This window comes from Camelus bactrianus, chromosome 17 (assembly GCF_048773025.1).
Source record: "Camelus bactrianus isolate YW-2024 breed Bactrian camel chromosome 17, ASM4877302v1, whole genome shotgun sequence".
Taxonomy (NCBI): Eukaryota; Metazoa; Chordata; class Mammalia; order Artiodactyla; family Camelidae; genus Camelus; species Camelus bactrianus.
This window is the reverse complement of record NC_133555.1, coordinates 38,101,333-38,126,053: the sequence shown is the minus strand read 5'-3', so window position 1 is coordinate 38,126,053 and position 24,721 is coordinate 38,101,333. Positions and strand designations below refer to the sequence as shown.

The 24,721-nt window shown below is 48.4% G+C and overlaps 1 long non-coding RNA gene across 1 annotated transcript in view; it reads left to right on the top strand.

Moving 5' to 3' along the window:
• The window catches only part of LOC141573791 (uncharacterized), a 118,433-nt gene extending 95,439 nt beyond the window's left edge, over positions 1-22,994 (top strand). The window contains exon 4 of the long non-coding RNA XR_012500052.1: positions 21,551-22,994. This is a non-coding gene — a long non-coding RNA (uncharacterized LOC141573791). The remainder of the gene's footprint in view (positions 1-21,550) is intronic.
• Positions 22,995-24,721: the final 1,727 nt, after the last annotated feature.

The following is a 24,721-nucleotide window of genomic DNA, read 5'->3' as shown; positions in this document are numbered from 1 at the left end:
CATACCCTTTCCAGACTGGGGGCTCACTCTCCCTCTTTGCCAAAGCCTTTCAAGATAGGAATTTAAAACAGTGGAATTTATGAATCTGATTTTGCAAATTCTCAAGTGTCATGGTTATCGGTTACAGTGCTATTCTTTCCAGACTTGGAGGCATTTGTCAGCATATCTGGGGGAGGGTAGATATTAATACTAGAAGGGGCCAGAGAGCATATGCCCCTCCCTCAGTTCCATGCTAACAGCTCCTCACAGCCCTTCTAGGTGACCTGCAGAAAGTAAGGAGTAAGGAGGCATGTAGCATCCTATACAGAAGCCCACTCCTCTCATCCTGGTTTCCTGTTGTTTACTGGAGAAGTGCTCTGCAGAAAATGCCCTTTGCTTATTGGTTGGATCTCCTTTACAAACTTTAGTTCATGCCAACACTGACCACCAGGGTGTTAACTCTTCCGGGGTCTTCCATTCCTACCCAGAAATATAGCCAAATCCCACAGAGTCAGGGAGTGTCCCCTTCCGGTTCCATCTTGAATGCTGGGCCAGGGAGACTCATGGTTCTGGAAGAGCAGAAGGCGAGTTGCTTGCCTGTGCCTCAGAGTGTCCCCTGGGCTGGGAAAGGGTAAGGTCACCAGATCACCTCAGCCAGTCACTAACGACTCCTTCGCCCCATGTTCTGAAGCTAAGGTTGCTGTTTAATTTCCCTGTACACCCACTTCTGCGCCATCCCGGGGCCACCAATGGCTGGTTCATTAAAAGGAGGCAAAGCCCTTGAATGATACAGCATGAGGCCCCCTCCTCTGAAGGGGAAGCAGGTGAGGCAGCCCAGAAGTGAGGGTCTGGGCTGCCCACACACAGCGCACAGGGAGAAACAGGGTCCCCTTTTCACCATCAGACGCCCGCCAACATTTGATCTCTCTCGGCCTCCCACGGAGCCACGCACCCTGCTGCCTCCCCTCTGGGGTGAAGGAAGGGTGACTCAAAGGGGTCAGGAGTTCCCTTCTCCTCCTGCTGGCTGTGAGACCTGGGCCGGTGCCACCACCGCTGTGAGCCTCAGTTTCCTTCCGAGGATGTAGCAGGCAGGGCTGGTAACTGGATGGGTTCCAAGGTGCCCAAGGGCAGGACTGGACCGGCCCTCCTGGGGGACAGACAGACTCCAGGGGCCACCCAGAGGCAGGAGACTTAGTCACAGCAGCCAGTGAGTATGGATGGAGCACCTGAGGGGTGCTGGGCATCGTGGCAGGAATGAGGGTCCCCGAGGGCACAGAGTTTGGTCAGATAGATACTCCCACCACCAACGAATAATGGCCACGCTGCAGATACCAGGTGCTGTGGTCTGAACGGAAGTGCCACAGAGAAGGTGATTTTCTAGCTGGGCTTTCTCTCAGGGCTAAGTAGTTGGGGAGGGCATCCCAGGCTGAGGGACTGTGTTTGCAAAGCCCCAGGTTGGAAGGGGAGGGTGGCAGGAATGAGGATGCACAAGGGATTACCAGAAGACAGGTCACTCAGGGTCTGGACTGTTGGTGCAAAACAGTCTGATGGAGGTGGGGTTGAGGGGGAGAAGCAACGTCAGAACTGCATGGCCTCCCATGTCAGTTTCCCCAGACGCAGAGCCTGAGAAGAGGATTCTTTTTTTTTAAAATTTTTTATTGAAATATAGTTGATTTACAATGTTAGTTTCAGGTGTACAGCAAAGTGAGTCAGTTATTCATGTATATGCGTATGTATTTTTTCTTTTCAGATTCTTTTCCATTACATGTTATTACAAGAAATTTAATATAGTTCCCTGTGCTATACAGTAGGTCTTTGTTGCTTACCTATTTTTTATATAGTAATGTGTATCTGTTAATCCCCAAACTCCTAATTTATCCCTCCCTGCCCTTTCCCCTTTGGTAACCATAGTTTATTTTCTGTGGCCATGAGTCTATTTTTGGTTTATAAATAGAATTTGTATCTTTTTTTTTTTTTTAGATTCCACATATAAGTGATATCATATGGTATTTATCTTTCTCTAAGTTCACTCAATATGATAATCTCCAGGTCTATCCATGCTGCTGCAAATGGAATTATTCTATTCTTTTTTATGACTGAGTCATAGTCCATTGTGTGTATATAGCACATCTTCTTCATCCAGTGAGATGAGGATTCTGGAGGGAGTGGTTGCTGGAGAAGGAGAGTGAGGGCTGCCGGAAGGAGTGGAACAGAGGGGAACCTTGTGGTCTCACCCAGGGTCTAGTTTCAGCCTGATCCTGTTGCAACAAAGTGTGTTACAGCTCAGTGTTACAGCTCAGTTGTGACAGCAACCTGGAACCTGGCAAGAGACCAAGCAGCACCTCGGAGGGTTGGAGAACTCAGGTTTATTACGCCAGTGGGCCCAGAGGAGTTAATACTCCAAACTCTGGACCCCGACTGTAGGTTTACACAGGCTTTTGTAGGCTACCAGTCTAGACTTTGCAACATTTTGCAACATCATATGCAAATAAGGTGTAACAAAGGTGACTAATTAGGAACAAGCTTTTTAGAAATGGACCAATCAGGCGTGAGAGAAATGGACCAATTAGGAGTGAAGGAAATGGACCAATCAGAAATTGGCTCAGGGAACCAATAGAATCTCAGGGGTAAGTTCTACTTTCCTAAAAGTAAGCTATTTCAGAGTTTAAAAAGCGAAATAATGGCGCTGGGCCAGGGAACTGAATGGTGCTGGCAGGAGGGTAGTGGCCCTGCCTGGGGGTCCTGCCGTCTTTTTCCATGGGGCTACCCCACCTCAATTCCACCAGTCAGTCTGGGCTTAAGACAAAGGGCCCTGAGCTGCAGGGGTGGGGGGTGGGCAACACTCTGGGGTCAGGTTGTTCCTGGTCAGCCCAAGGCAATTCTCTGGGGTGGTGTTAACAGCCACACCCCAGCAGCTGGGCGTTGTCAGGGCAGACGGAGAGGATCAGGACTGTGCTTGGATAGCCATCACCTGCCGTCTCTCAGGCTCCTCCCGGCTGCCCTCTGAGTCCTCTCAAGGGCACAGAGCTGGTCTGATCTGCCAGTTCTTGGGGGCCTGGGCTCCCTAAGGCCCCAGGAGCATGCTAGGTTGTCAGAGAGATGCTCTCCCCAGATGGGGGCTGTTGGAAGGGGTGAGTGTGGCCGCCCAGGGAGAGAAGTTAGGGGAAGTTGTCTGAGACACCCGCTGGCACAGTCCTCCTAAGAAGCAGTGAGATCTGATGTAGGTGGGCGACAAGGGCTTTTCCAGGTGACTTGGGGCCCCCTGCCCACCCTGGTGGAGCACAGGGCTGCCTGGCCTTGTCCTGCTCTCTTGGGGAATTGGATGCTCCCTTATATAAGGGAATATCTCAGGGAAGAGGCACATGGCAGGCCTCAGAGAGCATTTGCCCTGTGCATCTGGCACGTGGCCTCTGACCTGAGTTACAGTTGACTCCTGAACAACAGGGTTTGAACTGTGTGGGTCCACTTTGACGCGGTTTTTTATTCAGTACATATACTATTTGATGTTTACCATCTACAGTTGGTTGAATCCATGGATATAGAGGGCCAACCATGGGACATGAGCATCCACAGATTTTGGTACCCACCTTGGGTCCTAGAACCAATCCCCAGCAGATACCCAAGGATGATCATTCTTTGTCATTGCAAATGCTTGGCCTGAAGCTCGCATAGTTCACCTGAGAAAGAAGCAGGGAAATACTCCCCACCCTGTTGTGGAATGCAACAGGGGCTGGTGACATGGTGATGTGCAGGTTGGTAAAAGAATTTATCAGAGATAAACTATGGGAATAGAAAGGCGTTTATCAGAGTACACTGCCATAGACAACAGGGGGCCACACAGATGACAGGTGTCCATGTGAGCCCCGAGGGCCTGTTGGGGTGTCTTATAAGGTCGGGTCACAAGGTGCCTGATCCACTTGTGCACAAGACTCTGACTGGTTGTAGATGAGGTCAGAGGTTTAGGGTCCATGAAGGGCAGTGGGGTTTGACTCTGATAAGGTGGGCTGAAACAAGCTAGCCTGCACTATTGTGAGATTAGGCATTACCTAGGGTTATTAGCTTGTTAGGGGAAACATACCTAGTAAAGAATATACTTTATCTGCTGAAGGATCACAGGCAGGCATCTGAGAGCCCAGAAATGGGGGTTGTTGGACTTTGAAGGACTTTAAATTTGGCCCAACACGCTCCACTCCCTGTCACATCCACTCACTCAGATGTCACATCTCCCACTATGTTCCCAAGAGAATGTCGGCAATCGGGAGAAAAGAGCTGGGATCCAAACCCTGCCCAAACCCTGCCCATGTCCCTGTGTGAGTCGCTTTCCTCCTTACAGGCCGGGTCTCAATGGTCAAGGTGGGCCTTTGCTGAGCACTTGCTGTGGCCCAAGCACTGTCCGTGAATCCTCGTGGAATCTGCATGCATGTTACAAATGAGGAGACTTGGCCCAGAGAGGTTAAGTAACTTGCTCACATCTCAGGCTACTGAGTGATGGCACTAGGATTGAGCCCCCAGTGGAGCTATGAGTTGCTGCCCTCAACCAGGTGGCTCTGCAGGCTCCCAGGGCTTGTTGGAGGGTTGAATGGATGTCATATTCAGAATGTCCTTAGTCTGGTACCAAGCACAGTGCAGTTTCTTCTCCCTCCCCCTCCACATGAACCATGCACCTTAGATCACTCAACTGCTATTAAACTTTCAACTCTATCACTTAACACAGAAAACCACAAGTCCTGGCTCTGGAGAGATTGTCCAGTGTGATCTCTCTCCATCCCTGCCCTCACTCCCTACTCTCCGGAACCATCCATGGTCTCTCGGGCCTCGCGGTCTCACACAGGTGAAACCTCCCCTGGCTGCCCCGAATCCCTGCTTGGTCGTCTGCTTCCACTGAGCCTTCGCCATTCAGCTGCAATTTCACTGAGCCGTCCCTCCGGCCCACCTCAGCCTCGCGCTCTGGGCGCCCTCCACACCCTGGGCTCACCTCTGCCACATCCACAGTGCTCTGGCCAGTCACGATCTGCTTGTCCAACTTCCCCGCTAGATGGGGAGCTCCTTGAGGTCAGGTGTCCTTCATCCACCCCTCCCTAGATGTCATCCTTGGAACCGGCACAGGGCCAGCCACCAGGAAGTCCCCAACACACACAGTAAGACCCCACAAACAACTCTGAAGAGTAGTGAATGAGTGGCCAAGCCTCAGAGCCCTCTTCCTCTATCATGGGCATCATTGCTGGGCTTTCCGTGCAGGACCAGCCTCCTCAGAGCAGGGGAAAACCTTAAGGGCACAAGGTGCCACAACCCTCCTCCAGGTGGCTGTATTCACCAGCTTGGGACCACTGAGAACCCAGGGAGGGGAACCTCATCAGGCTGATAACCAGGCTGACCCTAGAGCTTTGGGAGAAAAGGCAGAGAAAGGAGAGAATTCTCATCCTGGGATGGCCATGACAGAGGCCAGCATGGCTGACCCACTCCCAACCTGGGTCCCAGTCCCTCCCTGCTCTCTGTGTGTCCTGGGTCAACTTTTGCAAACACCAGCTCCCTTAATGAAGTCGTTCCTAAGTGTTTGTCGTTGCCATCTGAGCTCTGCACAAGTGCTTTGTAAAGAGATTTTTGTTGTTGGGTGGGGTTTGGCATATTTTTTGATATCTTTGGTTCCTGTCAGTGCATCTAGAGAGTTTTTGACAAGACTTTGTAAGTATAAAATTGATTCTAAAAGAAGGAGGAGGAGAAGAAAGAGAGAGAGACAGATGAGGGAGGGATAAGATGCTGGATGTTCAAGGCTGTAAGAAATTGTCCAATCCAGGTTTTGTTTTCTTTCTCTTTTTTGCAAATGAATAACTGAGGCCCCCAAACAGAGGGCAAAAAAATAATAAAACCGGTCAGTTTTTCCTCAGTCAGCTCTTGATGGAGCCAAAGCCTCAGCCCAGCCACAGGGATATACAGGGCCCGACACGTTGGCCAGATGCTTGGGGTGGGCTGACGGTGGGCTGACAGAGGGCAGATCAGAGTCACGTAACCCCTGAGCCCATCCCCCCACCCCTGGAGTTTTCTGCAGGTGAGGGCATGAGGTGTGGCGAGGTCACCACACTCCCCCCCATCACCCCAATAACAGATCAGGGTCAACAGTCCCCTATAAACGTGCAGTGACAATCTTACTTCCTCGGTCTCCCGCCTCCCCACTTGACACGTGTCTCCCATCACCAAGGAGGACCCACCGCAGGGCACAGAGCCTGAGGTCCACCTGCTCTCTGAGAAACTAAATAAATAAGGTTAAGAACAAAGGGCTCTCAAGTTTCAGCCAAGGTGTGCGCTGGAGCGCAAGCTGTCTTCTGCCGGGAGGTAATGGCCGTAAATCAGACTTTGCTGGATGGAAATTCTGCTGCGTTTTGAAGTCCATTTGGTCTTATTGCTTGTTCAGCTTCTTAATGCATTAATGATAAAACATCAGGGTGAATATATATTCCCCCCACACACACCAAAATATGCTTTTAATCAATACTGCACTTACTCCATTTGGCTGTGAAGAAGTGGTAAACAGGGGTTAGGCCGGTTCCTGGGCATGGAGCTCTTGAGGGAGGATCCAAGGGGTGTCAGCTCCTAGGATGGAGGCAGCCAGCCTGGAAGCCCTGTGGTCAGGTAGACAGGGACCCGGTCAGGTCTTCTAGGGAGAACCAGCCACACAGGCTGGTGCTGCAAAGGCCAGGCCTGTCTCAGCTGCACACCTTCTGCCCACTTCCGCCTTGGCTTGTCTGTCTGGAATTTTCTTACCTGTGAAGTGGGGCCATGACATTAGCCTCACCAGGCCCCTGCCACCCTGTGGAGGGGTGAACAAAACCCCTGGGATGTGGGAGGTTATTAATATGGGCATCATTGTAAGAAGCAAGCAGGTTAATAGGTGTCCAGTGCTCACCCGGTGCTGGTCGTGAGAAAGGCTTCACCAGTGTTGGGTTTTTATTGTTTTCATTCGCGCCCACCCCCAGCTTCTTGGGAACCGACAGAATTGTCTCCAGCAAGAGCTTCTGGCCTGGTTTCAGCAAGGGCTTCTAGCCCAAGTCTTAGCTCCTCATTTTCTAGAGAAAGGAATTAAAGCCCAGAGAGGTTAAGTGATTTGCCCAGTCACACAGCTGGCTAGAGGCAGAGTTCAGTCTTCCCATCCGTGAATTCTGACTTCTGACCACGCCTGACTTCAGTGATCTGAGATGGCCAAGAGTAGGGTCTCCAGGAATAGGATATTCTGTAAATATTTGTTCAACATTGATTTAGGGAGGGGGTGGAGCTCTGTGGTGAGAAAGAAGATCGTCAGCAGGAACCCGGCTTGCACTAACCACTCAGCTAAACCAGTCTAGGGAGGCAGTCTAGGGACCCCTCAGTATTTCTCAAGTGTTTCTTTCAACAAATGCTGACTGAGTGACCACCTGGGTCGGCCACCAGGCCACTGCACCATGTCCCTGGGGAACGTACCTTCCCCCCAAGCAACTTATCAAAGGATTCCTTTCAAACACATGCTGCTCGGTGTCTTGGCTCCGAGAAAATGCTGTAAATACCATTTACCCCATTCCGTTTCAGCACCTCTTCTAGCCTGGCTCCCTGGAGCCAGCACCATCTGCCTCTTTACCCAGCTCGACCCCTGGGCAGCTGCTCCCTGTATAGAAACAAAAGCACATTATGCAATGACATTTAATGGACCAGGCTGATCTCGGGTCAGTACCAAGCGTTCTGTAAAATTCAGTGAGGCTAGCCGCCACAAGGGGTGCTGATTACCATGGTAGACACTTGATAGGTGCTCAATAAAGCCTCCTTGCTCAGTGTCCTTCAGATGACTACAGACTGGACCCACGGCCCCTCTGAGTCAAGCCTGTCCTGTCCTCCTCCTTCCTCATGTGATGCCCTTGTTGTCTCAGTTCTCCCTTCAGAATGACCCCTAGTTGGTTCATACTCAGCCAAGGGGCTTTCATCTCCATTCTCACTGCTGTCCATAGTAGGGGGTGGAGGGGGACATGGGTGTCACAGCATCGAGTCCCCCAGTATCACCAGTCCAGGGCCAGAGGAGGTGTGGGTGGGCGACCAGTGTGACTGGCTGGCATTCCACACCAAGGCCTGCTGCGCCCACCGCATTGGCGTGCCACCACGACCCAGCTCCTTACTGGCCTGATGAGATGGACCGCAGGGCCCAGCCACCCCAGAGCTGGTCACAAGGCCAAGATGGAGTCTGAACTGCCCGTGGGCCTCATGAGGAAACAGTGCCCAGGGCCCAGGGCCTGCCCTCAGGCCTCGGCGGAGTTCTCTTCTCCCGGTTCCCCGACCCCCTGACAAGGGCGAGCACACAGCTCAGTGGCAGGGCTGAGTCTCATCATGGTGTCAGGGCTCAGCTCATGGTGGCCAAATCCATTTGCAAAGGAGGGGCTGTCAGAGGCCCTCTGCCTTCTCGCTGCCGGGCAAGCATCCTGCATTAAGTCTCGGCAGCCTTCCAGCAGAGTTTTGCTTTTAACTTTATTATGGTAGTTGGGCAGCTTGGGAAAGCTGAATTCCATTGACACATTTACGATCCTTCTACCCTGTAGCCCGTGGAGAAAATCCATCTCATAGACCCAGGGTCGTCCCGAGCACTCAGTCCCTTGAAGGATAGACTCCATCCTGTGGGATGGGACAGGGGAGGCTCACTGGGCATAGTGGTGCTGGCGATGAGTGCCTTGTCTTGGAGCTCCTGGTCCCCTTGGCTTTTCACTGAGGGAGCGACTGTCCGGAGCACAGTCCTCTGAGGTCACTCTTTGGGACACTTTGTTGCCTTCAGTCACCACCATAAGAGCCATTTTCTCCACTGGGCCCACAAGCTTTCCAAGGGCTGCAAAAATGTTCCAAAGACTGGAAAACAAAAACAAAAACTGTTTGTTCCATGATGCAAAGAAGAAAACCTTATTTGAAAGTAAATAGCTACAAAATTTAACAACATTTCAGAGGCGAGTGAAATCTACGTATGGTGTGGCCGTGTTGTGGAGAACATGGGGTGAGACCCTAAGGTGTCAGGAGGCTGTCGTAGGTGGTGTCTCCTGAGGACACAGAACCCAGGCTGCAGGGTTGAAGTGAGGGGATGGATGTGGAGAGAAGATAGTTACAAAGGCCAGAAAGGCTGCGAAGGAAACCCAAGAAGGTGAGGCCACCTGGGGTTCAGCTGCGGCTAGAAGCCACCCCCCACCTCTGGGGCTGGAGGGGTCAAGGGAGAAGAGGATGTTCCCAGCCCAGGGTTCCCATCCCACCTGATGGGACCTGGAACAGTAGCTGGAGGGCCCTTAGTGGGGACAGGGCTGGAACTGTGAAGCAAATAAATCCCATTGCCTGGGATCCCGCCCAGAGCAGGGAAGGGGAGGTGGGGAGAGGCAACCTGGCTCCTCCCTCCCCCTCCTCCTGCCCTCCACTCCCCCCCGCCCTCCCCCAACCTGGTCTTTCCCCAGGGCTTCCCATTCATTCCACTTCGCTGCTCACTGCTCACTCAAGAGCAAGAGCCCCTGGGACACTTATTTGCAGGACTCATCCCCTTATGGTACAAAGAAGAATGAGCAGGGTGAGGACTGGAGAACAAACAGGCAAATTGTGCTCACCATTATTTAAGAGGGACATTGACACATAGAGACATCCTCTCGGAGACTGACGAAGGTCGTGGGGGACTCAGGTACCGATTGTATAAAGAGAGAAAAGGAAGTATTCATACTAGCAGAGCCTGGATCATCAGGGCTCTATCTGGGGAAGACTTTCTTTGAGAGTGCTCAGAGAGGAAGTGGGCCACCAGAGGAGGTAGGGGAGGATGGAGGCTGTAGAGGAGGGGCTGGGTCCACTCCTTCCCTGAGATCCTGACCGTTGTGATGCTGAGCCATGCAGCTCTGGCTAGACTAGAATGCTCTCCCATGCAATGGTGAGAAGTTGCTACTGTGCCCGTGGTCCATAACAAACAGTCCCAAGAGCTCAGTGGTTTACGACAACAACAACGATGAATTTGCTCCCACAGAGTGTGGGTCCACTGTGGTTTGACTGATCTTGACGAGCTCAGCTGCATCTGGATGGGTCAGGCTGAAGTTTAGGCTCCAGGTTGGTGTCAGGGCTGCTCCACAGGTCTTTATGCTGAGGTTCAAGCTGAGAGTCAGTGGCTTTATGAATATGCCTTCTTGGTAGCAGAGAATGGAAGCTCCAAGAGTAGGCAGAAATGTGACATGTCACCTGCAGCCTCAGCTCAGAATGGACCCCTTCCATGCCCACCCTCATTCCATTGGCCAAAGCCATCCACGTGGCCAAGGCCAATGTCAAGGGCAGAAAATCTGCCTGTGGAAAAGTCATGTCAAGGTAAGGAAGGAAGGAAGGAAGGAAGGAACAATTGACCCCACTGACCATAGATAACAAGAATCTTTTCACCGTCATGTGACCGTAGAGCAGCATGATTAAAGACGTAAACTGTTGTGGGTTTGAGTTCCAGCTCTGCTGTTTCTTGGCAGAATGACCCTGGGCAAACTTTCTGGGCTTCCGTTTCCCCATCCAGAAAAATGGAAGCACTTATATGCAGACCTCCCGGTGTGTTTGGGAGGGAGAGCTGGGAAGGCAGGTGTAAGATGTGGAGCTGGGTGCACCTGATAGCTGGTAAGAACCTAATAGATGCTGGCTGGTATGTTGTTAGGAAGAATCTATTGAAAATTGTGCCTTCTGGGGACAAGGCATGCAGCAAGGTAAGGGGAGGAACATTTCAGGGAAGTAATTTGAAAATCTCTGCATGGGAGTCTCATGAAAGAAGGAAATTGCTCAGTAACTGAGTCATCCACTGAGCTCTGGGAACAGAAAGCCTGCAGGCTGGCGCTGCTCTCCACTGCAGAGTTGACAGCTTGCTGGAGGAGGGATGGCACTGGGGAGGAAGGGGGGCAATTTCCTCTCCCAGTCACTCGCTCTGGCTTACCCACAGACCCATGCACACAAGGCCCAACTTCTGGAACCACCTCTCTTTGCCTCCCAGGTGTGAGGCTCTGAGTACAGGAGCCCTGATGACTCAGAATCCTTAACAGTTTTTTAAAAGGGGGTGGTGATAGCTCCTACCTCAGAGGTTCTTGCAAGAATTGCATGAAATCCTGCAGCTCCCGAAGGATTTTCTCTGCTGTAGCCACACACATTGCTTTTCTTTGTTAATGTTCAACGCAGTTGATAAGCACTCTGGCAGCCAAGGTCAAGAATTTTATTCCCACGTGGAAAGCAGTGTTTGCTTTGAGGGGGGACCAGGAGGGGTGGGAGGGGCATGCAGAATGAAACACCAATGCAGGCCAAAGTCAGCCAGGTGGCCCCTGTCGGCAGGCTCTCAGCTTCAGAGGCTCAGCTCTTCAATTTGTCAATGTATCTGTGTTAGTTTGGGTTCCCCCAAAGCAGATCCTGAGATGAGGATTCTTAGGGAAGTGATTTATTAGGGAATGATTTATTAGCAAGTGTTTCCTAGAAGAATTGGTAGGGGAGTGGGGAAGTGGGACCAGGAAGCAAGGGTGTAACACTGAGTCTGGGGAAGTTAGGTTTGGCTCAGTCCCAGTGGGGACGGTGCACATCAGACTTCAGAAGATCTCTACCGGGGACAAAGGAACTGGGAGGATTGATCAGTCGTTGGTCAAGGGTGGCCCCAAGAGGTGCAAATTCCCATTTGGCATTTCCAGCTGTCTACGCACACAGGCAGAGTGAGTTTGGGCAGCCTGAAATCTGTCGTCCGGTGCCGGCTGTTGGAGAGAAAGCACGAGGGGTGCCCATACACACAGACATGGGAGGGGCCCCGAGGGTTGGGTAGGGCATTACTAACAGCCACTGGTACAACCTCCAAAGGTGACTGGGTGCTGGGGACAGGCTCATGTGAAGCAAACTCCCAAGTGATAGGCACGTCTCCAGGGAGAAACAGAGCAAGCAGGCACCCAGGTTCTCAGGTCCAGGGATCAGCCCACATTCTCCAGAGAGGAAAGCTCGCCATTAAAGACAGAGATCGCAGGGTGAGGCTGCACTTGGCTGGAGGGTTGGCTGCATTTCACGATGGCTGAGTCTTGGAGCTTCAGTGATGATAAGAAAAGGATGGGATTGTTTGGGGGTCAGGATCCCACCTTGCCCTGACAATGCTGGAAACTAACTCTCCTGGTATTGCCAGCAGCAGCATGGGGGCAGTAAGAAGTGTTTTGCACTTGAAAGTCAGAGGAGGTAGGTTCACATCCTGGCTCTTTCCTGTGCCGCTGTGTAACCTGGGGCAAAGGACCTGTGGGCTCTGGGCATCGTCACCTAAGATCCGGCGGGGATGATTGTCATCCCCGTCTTTGTGCAGTGGTTTCAGAACCAGGAGCCCAGGGGTGACTGCTCTATCTGTGGGGGCTGTCACTGAGAAAAGAGTGAGTGACAATAATTATGGCTTGCATCTTCCTTAGGGCTCCCCTGTTTTGAGGTTCACAGTCCCCTTCTTTTTGAGGAAAGGAAGTTCGTCTCAGTCCACTCCTGAATGAGTCCTCCTTGAAGCCTATCCCCCGCCGCCTCCCCTGCTCCCCCCTCCCCCACCAGCCCTCTGCCTTGATTCCCCCAGGTGCCACCAACAGGATGCTCCTGTGTGTCATGAAATTTTGCTCAAGGCTTGGAGGTACCAAGGGGGCATTATGACAGAGCACAAAGCAAGAAACCACTTTCAGTGCAGTCCTGGAGAATCTGAGCTTGAAAGGAGGAGCTCCCATGAGCTTTCACTGGCCCTCGGTCTCCTCAGGACTCTCTCCCTCAGCTCTGCAGAGCCCTCCCCCAGGGCCCACTCCCCACCTCCCACCACACTGTCCCTCCTTGGCAGGATGCCTCTCAGAGCCTGTGACCCCATCCTGTGGCTGGAGCAGCTCCCTGCTGCACTGTCTTTATTTTTTTTCTCTGTCCCTTTCCTCCTGGTCTGGGCACAGGAGCCTCATTTTTCTCAATCATAAAGAAACAAAAATAGAGAGCTCCCCCAATTTTTCATTTTGTTCTTGTTTTAGTTCTTCTTTTTTTTTTTAAACAAAAATGCATCATAGCCTAAGAGGCTAAGATGGACTTTTTCCCAAGAACTCTGGCTCAAATAGCAGCTTGGTTTTAGCACGGGTGTCCCTTTCTGTCCCCTAATTGTTACTACCATCCCCACCTGCCTCTGAGGTCCCCTCTTCCCAGGCTTCCACGGCTACCCCCCCACCGGACTTCTTCCTCTAGCTCTTAAATTCCTCCAATCAAATCAAGTCTGGGCTGGAGCCCTCCTGCCTCTTTAAGGTGACTTGGCATTTCTGTGTGTGGATCCATTTTGCTGGCTTTATGGCTTCCCTGGCAGAGGGACATCTTATTTCCTTCCTTCTGAATTCTTTCAGGCCCATCTCTGCGCCCTCTCACCCCACGCCCACTTCCTCCAGCACCAGGGGCCTGCAGACTTTACCCATAGTAATCAGCACCCCCCACCCCCACTGCTTTCCTGGTCTCAGATGCTGCCCTTAGGCTTTACCCCATCCGTCACCTGCAAGGCTCTGGGATATGGTTAAACGTTTTTATTACAGTAAGAATGCGTGTTTGCTGCAGAAGAAAAATAGAAACTATAGATAAGTAAACACAAAAATCAGTCTTAATCCACCACGTAGAAATAGTCTCTACTAAGTGGGGGAGGGTACAGCTCAGTGGTAGTGTGTGCTTATCATGTATGAGGTGCTGGGTTCAATCCCCAGTACCTCCAGTAAAAAAGAAAAAAACTCCTACATTTTAAAAATACAGAATAGATAAACAACAAGGTCCTGCTGTGTAGCCTAAGACACCATATTCAATGGCTTGTAGTAATCTGTAATGAAAAATAATACATATATATATATATATATGTATAACTGAATCGCTATGCTGTACACCAGAAACGAATACAATATTGTAAATCAACTATACTTCAATTTTTTTTTAATGGGAAAAAAAAAAGAAATAATCTCTGTTAACAGTTTGATGAATGTTCTCCCAAGTTTTATTTTCCATGACTATACATGCGTATCAGTCAGGACTGTCTTGGTTGCCAGTGACAGAAACTCAAACCTCTTGTTAGGAGCTGAATTGTGTCCCCCATTCCCCACCCTCCCCCACATTCATAGGTTGAAGTTCTAACTCCCAGTTTCTCAGAACGTTAAGGTATTTGGGGACAAGGCCTTTGCAAAGGTAGCTAAGGCTAAAGGAGGTCCTGGGAGTGGCCCTCGTCCAACATGACTGCTGTCCTTGTGAGAGGAGATCAACACATCAGGAAGGTGTATGCAGACGCAGCCGGGAGAACGGCCTCGGGAGAAACCAGCCCTGCTGACACTTCGCTCTCAGGCTCCGAGCCTTTAGAGTCATGAGCAAGTCACTTTCCGTTGTTGCTGCATTTCAGGCAGCCTGCAGCTCTTTGTTTATGGCTGCCCCAGTGAACGAATGCACCCCTCCAGCTAGCTGCAGCCTCAAAGGGGGACGGATCACACCACTGCAGGAACAGCTGGATGGAACGAAGCTGCGGGGAGGTGGGCCACACGGGACAATGGGAACCAGGGACTGGAAACCACTGGGAACCCCCATGCTAACACCCCTCACTGCTTCTCTGTGGCTCGGTCCTCCCAGAACCAGCTCCCCGCTCCTGGCAGGAAGTAGCTCCCCCGTCTCCATGTACAGCTTCACAACCAAGGAGGGGCATTGGTCTCACTGCTAGTTTACAAAGTCCTAGGGATAGGTTTTGATCGGCCTGGCTTAGGTCAAGGCCCACTCTGAGGCCAAAAACAGGGACACAGCAGCTGATTTGCTGAGCAGGGACTCCGCATCGGGCGCTGTGCTAAACCCTCTATTCCTTCTACCGTTTCACCTGCTCAACTTGTGGGATCATCATCACCAGCATCAGCATCATCATTATTATAACCATTCTCCAGGTGAGAAAACTGAGTCACAGAGCAGTCAGGGGCTTGCCCGGGTCACTGAAAGACTGCTGAGTCTGGGGTAAGTGGTCAGAAAGCATAGCTCAAAGCCCTCTCTGAACCAAGTGAACCTGTGCCATCTCCCCCAGCCCCGCAGACCTTGCCATGACCTTCAAGCGTCGTTCACGATGTGGCCACCCTGCCCAGCAAAGCATGCCTTCCCAGGTCCTGAGGAAAGGCCACGATGCATTCTGGTTGGGTGACTCCACGGTGCTGCTTATCCAAAGGTCGTATAGAAGCCAAAACAAAGAGAGGCCAGCAGGGTGGCCTCTGAAGCCGACATGGAGAGCGTGGGAACTCCGAGAGCCCAATCCACACACCACCCCAAGCTGGCCCGCCATGCGCCCACACAGAGCTGGGTCCTACATCCTCAGGCTTTCCAGGCAGCAGAGGAACTTGGCAGAAGTATGCAGGGGATGTGACTGCCTTGTTTTCTACCTCTCCTTTCTCCTTTTCCGCTTTGCATCCTATAGCAGAGGACCAGGGCCCATGCTCAGAGGCAGCAGCCAGCTCTCCCAGAGCTTGAGAGGTAGGCGCTTCCAGGGCCCCTAGATGCGCCCCACCAGAAATGGCATAACCTGTAAGGCCACCCACGCTTCCATGTGGGGCTGACTCGAGTCCTGGGAAATTGCAGTGACCCCACCTCTCGGGGATGCCCTGTGCTTTGAGGAGGTCACTCCACCCAGGATGCACTGAGTGAAGGCCGCTACCTGCATGCGTTCATCATGGTGTGTGGGTGCAGGCCCAAGGGATGGTGAGAGCCATTCAAGGTTGTACAGGACAGCAGGGCCATCTTGCCAGCACCTCCAGGCTGCATGCTGCTTCTGCTAGTTGAACTCTGTTCTCACAGGTGTCATTCAGGTCACGTTGCTGAGGAGCCCGGCTGAGACTAGGGGGAGGCAGGCGAGGCCCTCACCTTAAGTGCCAGATTTCCAGGGTGCCAAAAACTCAGTAAGCCTAAGAAATAATCTGCTCATGCAGTATGGCTCACAGACTCTCTGTCTGTTTTACTAAATACAGCTTTATTAGGATGCTGTGGGTTCAGCCACCCTGCAGTCCTTTGCTGCTATAATAAAGAGTCTGCCAAAGGGAGAGCGAACTTCTCTGAGACACCCCTGACTTTGGTGCTGTAGTACTCAGGCTCTGCAGGGAAATGGAATCAACAGGACGCATATATATGTAGACAGAAAGAGATTTTATTTTAAGGAATTGGCTCATACCATCATGGAGGCTTGGCAAGTCCAAAATCTGCAGTGGAGGCTGAAGGCTGGAGGTCCAGGGAGAAGTTCAAGTCCAAAGGTGGTCTGCGGGCAGAATGCCCTCTTCTCCTGGGAAGCTCAGTCTTTTTCTGTTATGGCCTTCAACTGATTGGACGAGCCCCACCCCAATTCTGGAAGGTGATCTGCTTTACTCAAAGTCTACTGATTTAAGTGTTAATCTCATCTGCATCTAGAATAATGTTTGACCCAATCTCTGGGTACCGTAGCCTGGCCAAATTGACACAGAATTAACCACCACAAGTGCCTTCTATTATTATTGAATTCATGATTAGTACTTTATTTTCTCTATACAGACATTCTTTTTCCCCACAACAAGGAAAGAGAACCCTGCATTTGAGAGAAGAAGCTATGTTTTATCTCTTTGCCTGCCCTGGCATTTTCCTGCATTGTACTTTGCAAAAAGGGAGACACCAAATTTTATTATTTGATGGGTAGCTATTAATGTGGCTACTTTTTGGGCTTCAATTAAAAAATATCTTTTTTTGGTCAGAAATTTGCAGGGCCTTCGGAGGAAACTAATGACTTTTCAAAATTCAAGTACAAAAAAGTTCAGGTACAGATACCAGAAAAATAATCTTTTCAAGAGTATTTTCTCTTGTTCTTCCAACTCATGCCTCAAAATCAGCCTCCAGCACTTGACCTTTGAGAGAACTCTGTATATGAGGAACCAGGAGCCCAGGTATTCTTTTCTCTCTGAAATGTAGGAATTATTCCTCTTATAATTTCTTTCTCAAACCCTTAATCCTAATAATAATGAAAATGATTTATCAGATTAAGACACAAACTAATCCGGCCTGAACAACTTGATGTTATCGTGTTTAATTTCAAATTTAATTATTTTGGTATTTAATTACAAAACAGTTAATTACATTCTTGTAATTATGTGTCTTTTTGAAGTAGAAAGAGGCCGAAAATCCCTGATAATGGGCCACCCTCAGGCATAGCTGTTTCCCACTTTATCTCCAGCGCTATCAGCCCCGCTTCTTGACTGTCCTGCTGCTTAAAGCTCTTCCTATTTGTTCCCAGTCTCTTCTTTATGCTTCCAGAAGCAACATCCAAAGGCACATTCTGCCGCTGGTCTTCACTGCCTCATCCAGGCCCCGCAAAGCCTTGATGTTTGACAGTATCACCTTAAACAGCATCACTCTGCCCACCTCCACCTTCTCAGAACCAGGACCTTGTGTGTGGTCCTTTTAAGTCAGGGGTGGCAAACATCAAATATTTCAGTGTCGCCCTGCCTGTGGGCCTCTAACACCAGAACGAGGCAGGCGTCACCCAGTCTGGGTGGGTGCTGCTCCCAGCTCTGCCACAGGGCTGTGGGGTGTGCCAGCTTTATGCCTTTGGAATGTGGGGCTCTAGGGGAGACAGGGGGCGCAGGGAACTGGCTGTTTGCCCATTGGCACAGAAGGACTTGGACGTTTTCATAACTGCGATGACCCTAGCAGTGCTCAGGGTTCAGCCCACAGGGCTGGGCAGGTCAAGAAGGTGCCTAAAACAGTGTCATGTGTGCAGGGACCGTAGGGGACTGGAGAACCACACCCCACATCCAGGAAGCAGCCTGGTGATGACCACAGTGGGCAGTGGTTTCAAGAGAGACCCCAAATCCAGATTTTTTTCATGAAAACATTTCAGATTTTAAAACATTTGAAGCCAATTGAAGGGTTTTTTTTTCCCCCTCAAATACCTGTGAGTCAGCCAAAATATAGCTCGGGACTGGCCCCTTCCTGACTTGATTCATTGCCAGTCCATCCAGCACAGGGGTTCTATTTTCCCATCTTCTGTTTAAAAGTGAGGATAGGCTTCCGGCTTCCACTTAGGATGTAGAAAGCTGGGAAAACATCAGTCCCACCGTTACAACAAAAAGAAAACTGAACATTGTGCAAATTCACAACTTCCCTTTGTTACCGAACCAAACTTGAGTCCGCTCGCCTGCACGCAGTTAAGTCGATCTACTGACACCAGGTTGTGGTGAAGGAAAGTGCAGCGTTTATTGCAGGGCACCAAGCAAGGAGTCTAGGTAACTAGCATTCTAAAGATCCAAACTCCCCAAAAGCTTTCAGGGAAAGGTTTTTACAGACAGTGTGAGGGATGGGGGGCTGTGGGGTGTGTGATCAGCTCGTGGGCATTCTTCTGATTGGTTGGTGGTGAGGCAATCATCAACATCATCAACCTTCTGGTTCCAGTCAGTCTAGGGTCTACGTGCTTATGGGCAGCATACGGTTAACTTCTTCTACCTGTATCTGCAAAACAGCTCCAAGGAGATGGCTCAAAATATTACTATAGCCTTTGACTGGGAACTAAAGGTCCTTGACTTTGTTTAACAGCTAAACAATTATTATTTTATCTTGCTCGACTGTTTGCCTTTCTCTCTGCATTTTCTCCCTTCTCTGATTAAATGTACTCTTTGGAACTCAGGGAAGCCTAGGAGACAAAAGTTTTTCTACAGTCAAGAGGCAGGTGGAAGATATGGTGGAGTGGGGGCAGTCTGTTCCGGGAATTCCCCATAGGGTCCTTCTCAGTTACACCTTGAACCCATTAGAAAGCTGAGGACACTGGTTAAGAATTAGCTCACAGTCTGAAGACAGGCACCTCCAAGGGAAGATGGGATTGGAGGGCTTGCTTGTCTACAATAGACATCGCCAGATGCCACACTGATGAGTAAGGAAAATCCTCCTCAAATTTGCCGCTACGTGCAGGTAGCATGAGAACGTGGAACACCTGCGAGCCACATGCAAGGGACTTGGCCCCTGCTCGCAGGCTCCTCTGTGTCGATCTGGCAGGTGCTCATAAGAGAGATCAAGAGCAGAACAAAAGTCCTGAGGAAGCATCCCCCATGTGGCAGCTCTTGGGTGGGGGAACAGCAGTCCTTCCTCATGGAACAGCATTAAACTGCATGGGAAGGGCATCAAACTGCTGCCTTCAGAGCATCCAGTGCAGTTGGAGGAAGAGAACAGAGATTTAAAAAAACAAAAACAAAAAAACCTCCACCCCTGAGGAAGAGCCAGAGATACAACCTGGACCCAAACCATGAAAGGTCTCCTACATTACAGCAGCATCCCCAAGAAGGCTCACTCCTGAGGCACAGGGGACCATGCCTGCCTGAGACTGAGGTTGAATCAGAACGATGGAGCCCTCCTCCCACCCACACGCTATGACTAGGACAAGTGTCAAGTAACAAGTGACAGAATCTATTGCTAGGAGAGGGGCAAGAACATGGAAAGACAGCTTCTCTGAGATGCAGGTGCAAAGGAAATCAAGAAGATGAGGGTGGACAGACATCGAGAAAGCCTTTCTGGAAACAATTCAAATGTCCTGCAACTGGGGAATGGATAAAGAAAGGGTGGTACGATGTACAGCAGGATACGAAACAGCCACACAGAGGACTGAACCACTGAAACCCTCAATCACATGGATGAATCTCACAGGCACAATGCTAATTCTTACCTCCTGGAGGATTCTGTTTCTATGACATTCCTGCAAAAGCAAAACTAGAGAGAGAGAAAAGAGATCAGTGGTTTCTAATAGCTGGGAATAGGGTGGAGATTAAGCCATAAAGGAGAACAGGGAAATTCTGAGGGATGTTAAGAACTGTTTGTTTTGACTGTGGTAAAGATTCCATAACTCTATACTTTTCTCAAGACTGGCAGAACTGTACACTAAAAAGGGAGATTTTTAAACTCTGTGATACCTTAAAATAAATGAGGGAAAAATGACAGTCATCAAATTAACAGATCAAGCATCAATCCATTTCTTTTGACTATCTCTTTCTTTCTTTCTTTCTTTCTTTCTTTCTTTCTTTCTTTCTTTCTTTCTTTCTTTCTTTCTTTGATTTTTTTAATTGTGAAGTCAGCTTACAGTGTTGTGTCAATTTCTGGTGTACAGCCTAATGTTTCAGGCATACATATACATACATATTTTCCTTTTCATATTCTTTTTCATTTTAGGTTACTATATGATATTGAATATAATTTCCTGTGCTATACAGTAGACCTTGTTGTTTATCTATTTTATATATAGTAGCCAAGACATGGAAACAATCTAAATGTCCATTGACAGATGACTAGATAAAGAAGTCGTAGTATATATATATAATGGAATACTACTCAGCCATAAAAAAGAATAAAATTATGTTATTTGCAGCAATGTGGATGGAACTGGAGATGGTCATACTTAGTGAAATAAGCCAGAAAGAGAAAGAAAAATACCATATGTTATCCCTTATATGTGGAATCTAAAAAAAGACAGAAATTAACTTATTTACAAAACAGAAACAGACTCACAGATATTGACTACCTTTTCTTTTAAGTTGGCTATCCTGTCCTAAGAAAGTAAAATGTAATAGTGAAAGATGGGAATGTGAATTGGTCAGGCTCCCTTTAACTATAAATAGCAGAAACTCAACTCAGTCCAGCATAGGTCCAAGAGGACTTTGATGAAAGACTGTATCTATCCCAGACTGGCAGCCTGAGCACCAGGGGTGATAGGAACCAGGGACTCATTTCTGTCCCTCACCTTCCCTTTTTCCTGGGTACCTTCTCTCTCACTGCACACTGGCTTCTTCTGAACATGGCTGCCAGCCTCACATTTCAGAGCTTCACTAACAAAGGGGGGACTGTATCCCTTATTCTAATTCCAGCTCAAAAGATCCCAGGAAGCACTCTGATTGGCCCAGATGAGGCCAATCAACAGTGGCCAAGGAGCAGAGCTCCTATGATTGTTACCTTCCATTCCACGTGGTGGGAGGGGAAAAGAGATGCTCCTCCCAAAAGGTGGAATGCTAAGCATTCGAGACATTGTCTACTGCTGCTCATCATCATCTTATTCCAATTAATTCTCTTTTTTGTTCTCCAAAAGAGGTTGGAGTTCTTCCTCTGGCTTTGGTTCATTTTCAGTTTTGTGAAATGAACAAGTGGCTACCGTAAGGAATGAAGATGAGTAAGAGAAGGTCTGTCCTCTCAAAAAAAAAAAAAAAAAATTCCTGGATCCCAGTCTAACAGGGGAGACAGATACCTAAACAGCACATTACAAAATCCTGTGATGAGTGCTCTGGGAGCATGGGGGGAGGGGACCACCTAACCAAACCCGAGTTTCAGTCAAGATTTCCTATAAGAGATGATTCCTGTGCAATTTGAAGGTTGAGTAAGAAGGGGCAGGTCATTCATTCCAAATAGAAGTGTAAGACCACATGAGTACAGGGGACTGCACTCACCATGGATGGATTGCGGATCTCTCATTGGGAGAATGTCAGGTCTTTTATGAAAAGGATAAACTGCTTTACTTGTTTTAAAAAGCACTTTATAGTTTACAGAACACTTGCAACTTTTTTTTTCTTTTTTGCCTTTCCAGCAGAAACACTACCAAAAATAGGGAAATAAGAACAAAACAATCTTCTGAGCAAAGGATGAATGGATTTTCTTCAACAGTGCTCAAGCCACACGCCACTCCCACCCCAGTCCCTGGTACAGGATTGGCCTGCAGGTAAGTTGATGCTTCGAAGTTGGGGGTTTGTAAGATGGGTGAGGTGGAAACAGAAAGTGACCAGAAACTTCCAGGTTGCTAAGCAATGCCTTGTGGGACCTCGAACTGGGTGGAGAAGGTGGATGAGAAATTGTAAGAAAACAGAGGATCAAGGAAATGATATTTTAAAGAAGTTAGAGAGCCAAAACACAGGGAATAAAGGTGCAGATCATTGAGGCATAGAGACTGAAGCCTGAGATTGAAAGAGTTCTCAGATTGCGCTGTTCTAGGAGGCAGCATGCTCCACATTATGTCCGTGGTTTGCCAAAGGAGGAGGAGGAGGCAGAGTAGTGTTCTTGGAGCTATTAGAAGTGGTCGAAGACCCTTGAGACAAGACATTGGATGTATGTCAACATGAAAGCTAAAGGAATAAGGTTTATGGATGAGCTTGGAATGGAGAAGAAAAACAGGTGGAGATGCCAGAGTTTTCAGGGAAAGAGAGGGAGTGATCAGGCAGTTGGTGGAAGATGGGCATTGGGAGTGGAGAGGGAGAGGGAGCTTGGTGATAGGAAATGCAAGAAGGAGGTGTTTGCATGGAAATGGAAAAGGGGTGTCCACGGGCAGCTGCAGAGTCAGTGGGAGTCGGCCGTGCCCTCCCCTGACTACAAGGGAAGATGGGAGAGCTGGAGGCAAAGTGAACAGCTCACTGTCAGGAAGTACACGGCACAGCCTTGGCCAGGACTGAAGGAGCCAACATAGAGAACATTCTTTAAAAATTAATTAATTAATTGAAATTACTTAATTAATAAAATTAATTTAAATTAATTAATAAAAATGATTTTTATTGAGTGTGGTTGATTTGCAATATTGCGTTAGGCGTACAGCAGAGTGATTCCGTTTTGTTCTGTTTTGTTTTGTTGCAGATTATAGTCCATTATAGATTATTATAAGATATTGGATATAGTTCCCTGTACTATACAGTAAATCCTTGTTGCTTCGCCATTTTATGTAAAGTTGTTTGTATCTGTTAATCCCATACTCCTACTTTATCCTGCCCACCTGCTACTCCTCTTTGGTAACTATAAATTTGTTTTCTTTGTGAGTCTGTTTCTGTTTTGTACATAAATGCATTCATATCACTTTTTAGATTCCTCATAAAAGTGATATCATATAGTATTTGTCTTTCTCTGTTTGACTTATTGTACTAAGCATAATATTCTCTAGGTCTGTCCATGTTGCTGCAAATGGCAAGACTTCATTCTTTTTTATGGCTGAGTGATAGATACTCTAATGTATATACATATCACATTTTCTTAAGCCAGTCGTCTGTTGTTGGGCATTTGTGTTGTTTCCATGTCTTGGCTATTGTAAACAGTGCTGCTATAAATATTGGGGTTCATATATCCTTTCAAATTAGTGTTTCATTCTTTCTGGATATATGCCCAGGATGCATATATCCTGGGATGTGTGGGATGGCTGGATCATATGGTAAGTCCATTTTTAGTTTCTTAAGGAACCTCCATACTGTTTTCCATAGTGGCTGTACCAATTTGTGTTCCCAACTACAGTGTAGGATGATGGCCATTCTGATCAGTCTGAGGTGATACAACATTGTGGTTTTGATTTGCATTTCTCTAATAATTAGTGATGTTAAACATTTTTTTATGTGCCTGTTGGCCATCTATATGTCTTCTTTGGAAAAATATTTATTTAGGACTTCTGCTCATTTTTTGATTGGGTTGTTTGGTTTTTTTGATACTGAGTTATATGAGCTGTTTGTATATTTTGAATATTAATCCTTTATCAGATATATTGTTTGCAAATATTTTCTCCCAGTGTGTAGGTCGTCTTTTCATTTTGTCAGTGGTTTCCTTTGCTATGCAAAAGCTTTTAAGTTTGATTAGGTCACATTTGTTTATTTTGGTCTTTATTTCTTTTGCCTTGGTAGACTGAGCTAAGAAAATATTGCTATAATTTATGTCAAAGAATGTTTCGTCTATGTTCTCTTCTAGGAGTTTTATGTCTTACATTTAGGTCTTTAATCCATTTTGAATTTATCTTTGTATACAATGTGAGAGAATGTTCTAATTTCACTGACTTACACATATCTGTTCAGCTTTTCCAACACCACTTGTTGAAGAGACTGTCTTTTCTCCGTGCTCAGGAGGGGAGGGTATAGCTCAGGTGGTAGAGCACATGCTTAGCATGCAGGAGGTTCTGGGTTTGATCTCCAGTAACCCCTCTAACCATAAATAAATAAAAAAGACTAACATGCTTATTCTATCATACATGCTTATAAAAATGTGTATAACCAGCATATCAGTCTGGAGAATTCACAGATATTATTCCTTAGAATGAGGCTAACATTTAAAACAAAGTCAATTTTAAAAATCCACTAAGTAATAAAACAGATGGTATACAGACAAGGGGGCAAAGTGTGAAGGTGATATGCGAATGTCCCAAATGTGGAAAACCTTGGATTATCTCATTTATTCTGTACAATTCTATGAGTTACATATAGCTGTCATTCCCACTTGTGTATCAGGACAGCCCAGGTCTCTAACCACTGTGACATAGCACAGCTCCAACTCACACTGCGGAAAGAAGTTCTGGGTCTCTGTGCTGCAGAGGGTTCCCTTGGCTCGTGGCCAGGCACAGCTGTCTTCACAGCCTGGGAGGGAGAAGACAGGCTCCTGGGCATTCGAAAGGGAGGCTCCTACCCAGCCACCCGTCATGTGTCTTTTACACTGAAGTAGTTTAGATATAGTTCAGCCTGATTTCTTCTAGAAAATATGTATATATTTAAAAAAACAAAAACAAAAACAAAAACACAGCCTCACGGTATCAGATACCTCATGTGCAAGTGGCGACCACTGTGCCCAGCCCCTGCCGTGATGGGCTCTGGGATGCAACTTTGTGCTGCCACCCGAGGTCTCTGTGCGAGTCTCTGGCTCCTCCCATGACTTCCAGACTAGGACGACGCGCCATGCTGCTAGGTTGGATCATTTTCCACAGTAGCTCCTGAAGGAGGCAGGTGGTGCCACAGAAGCACAGGGAAGT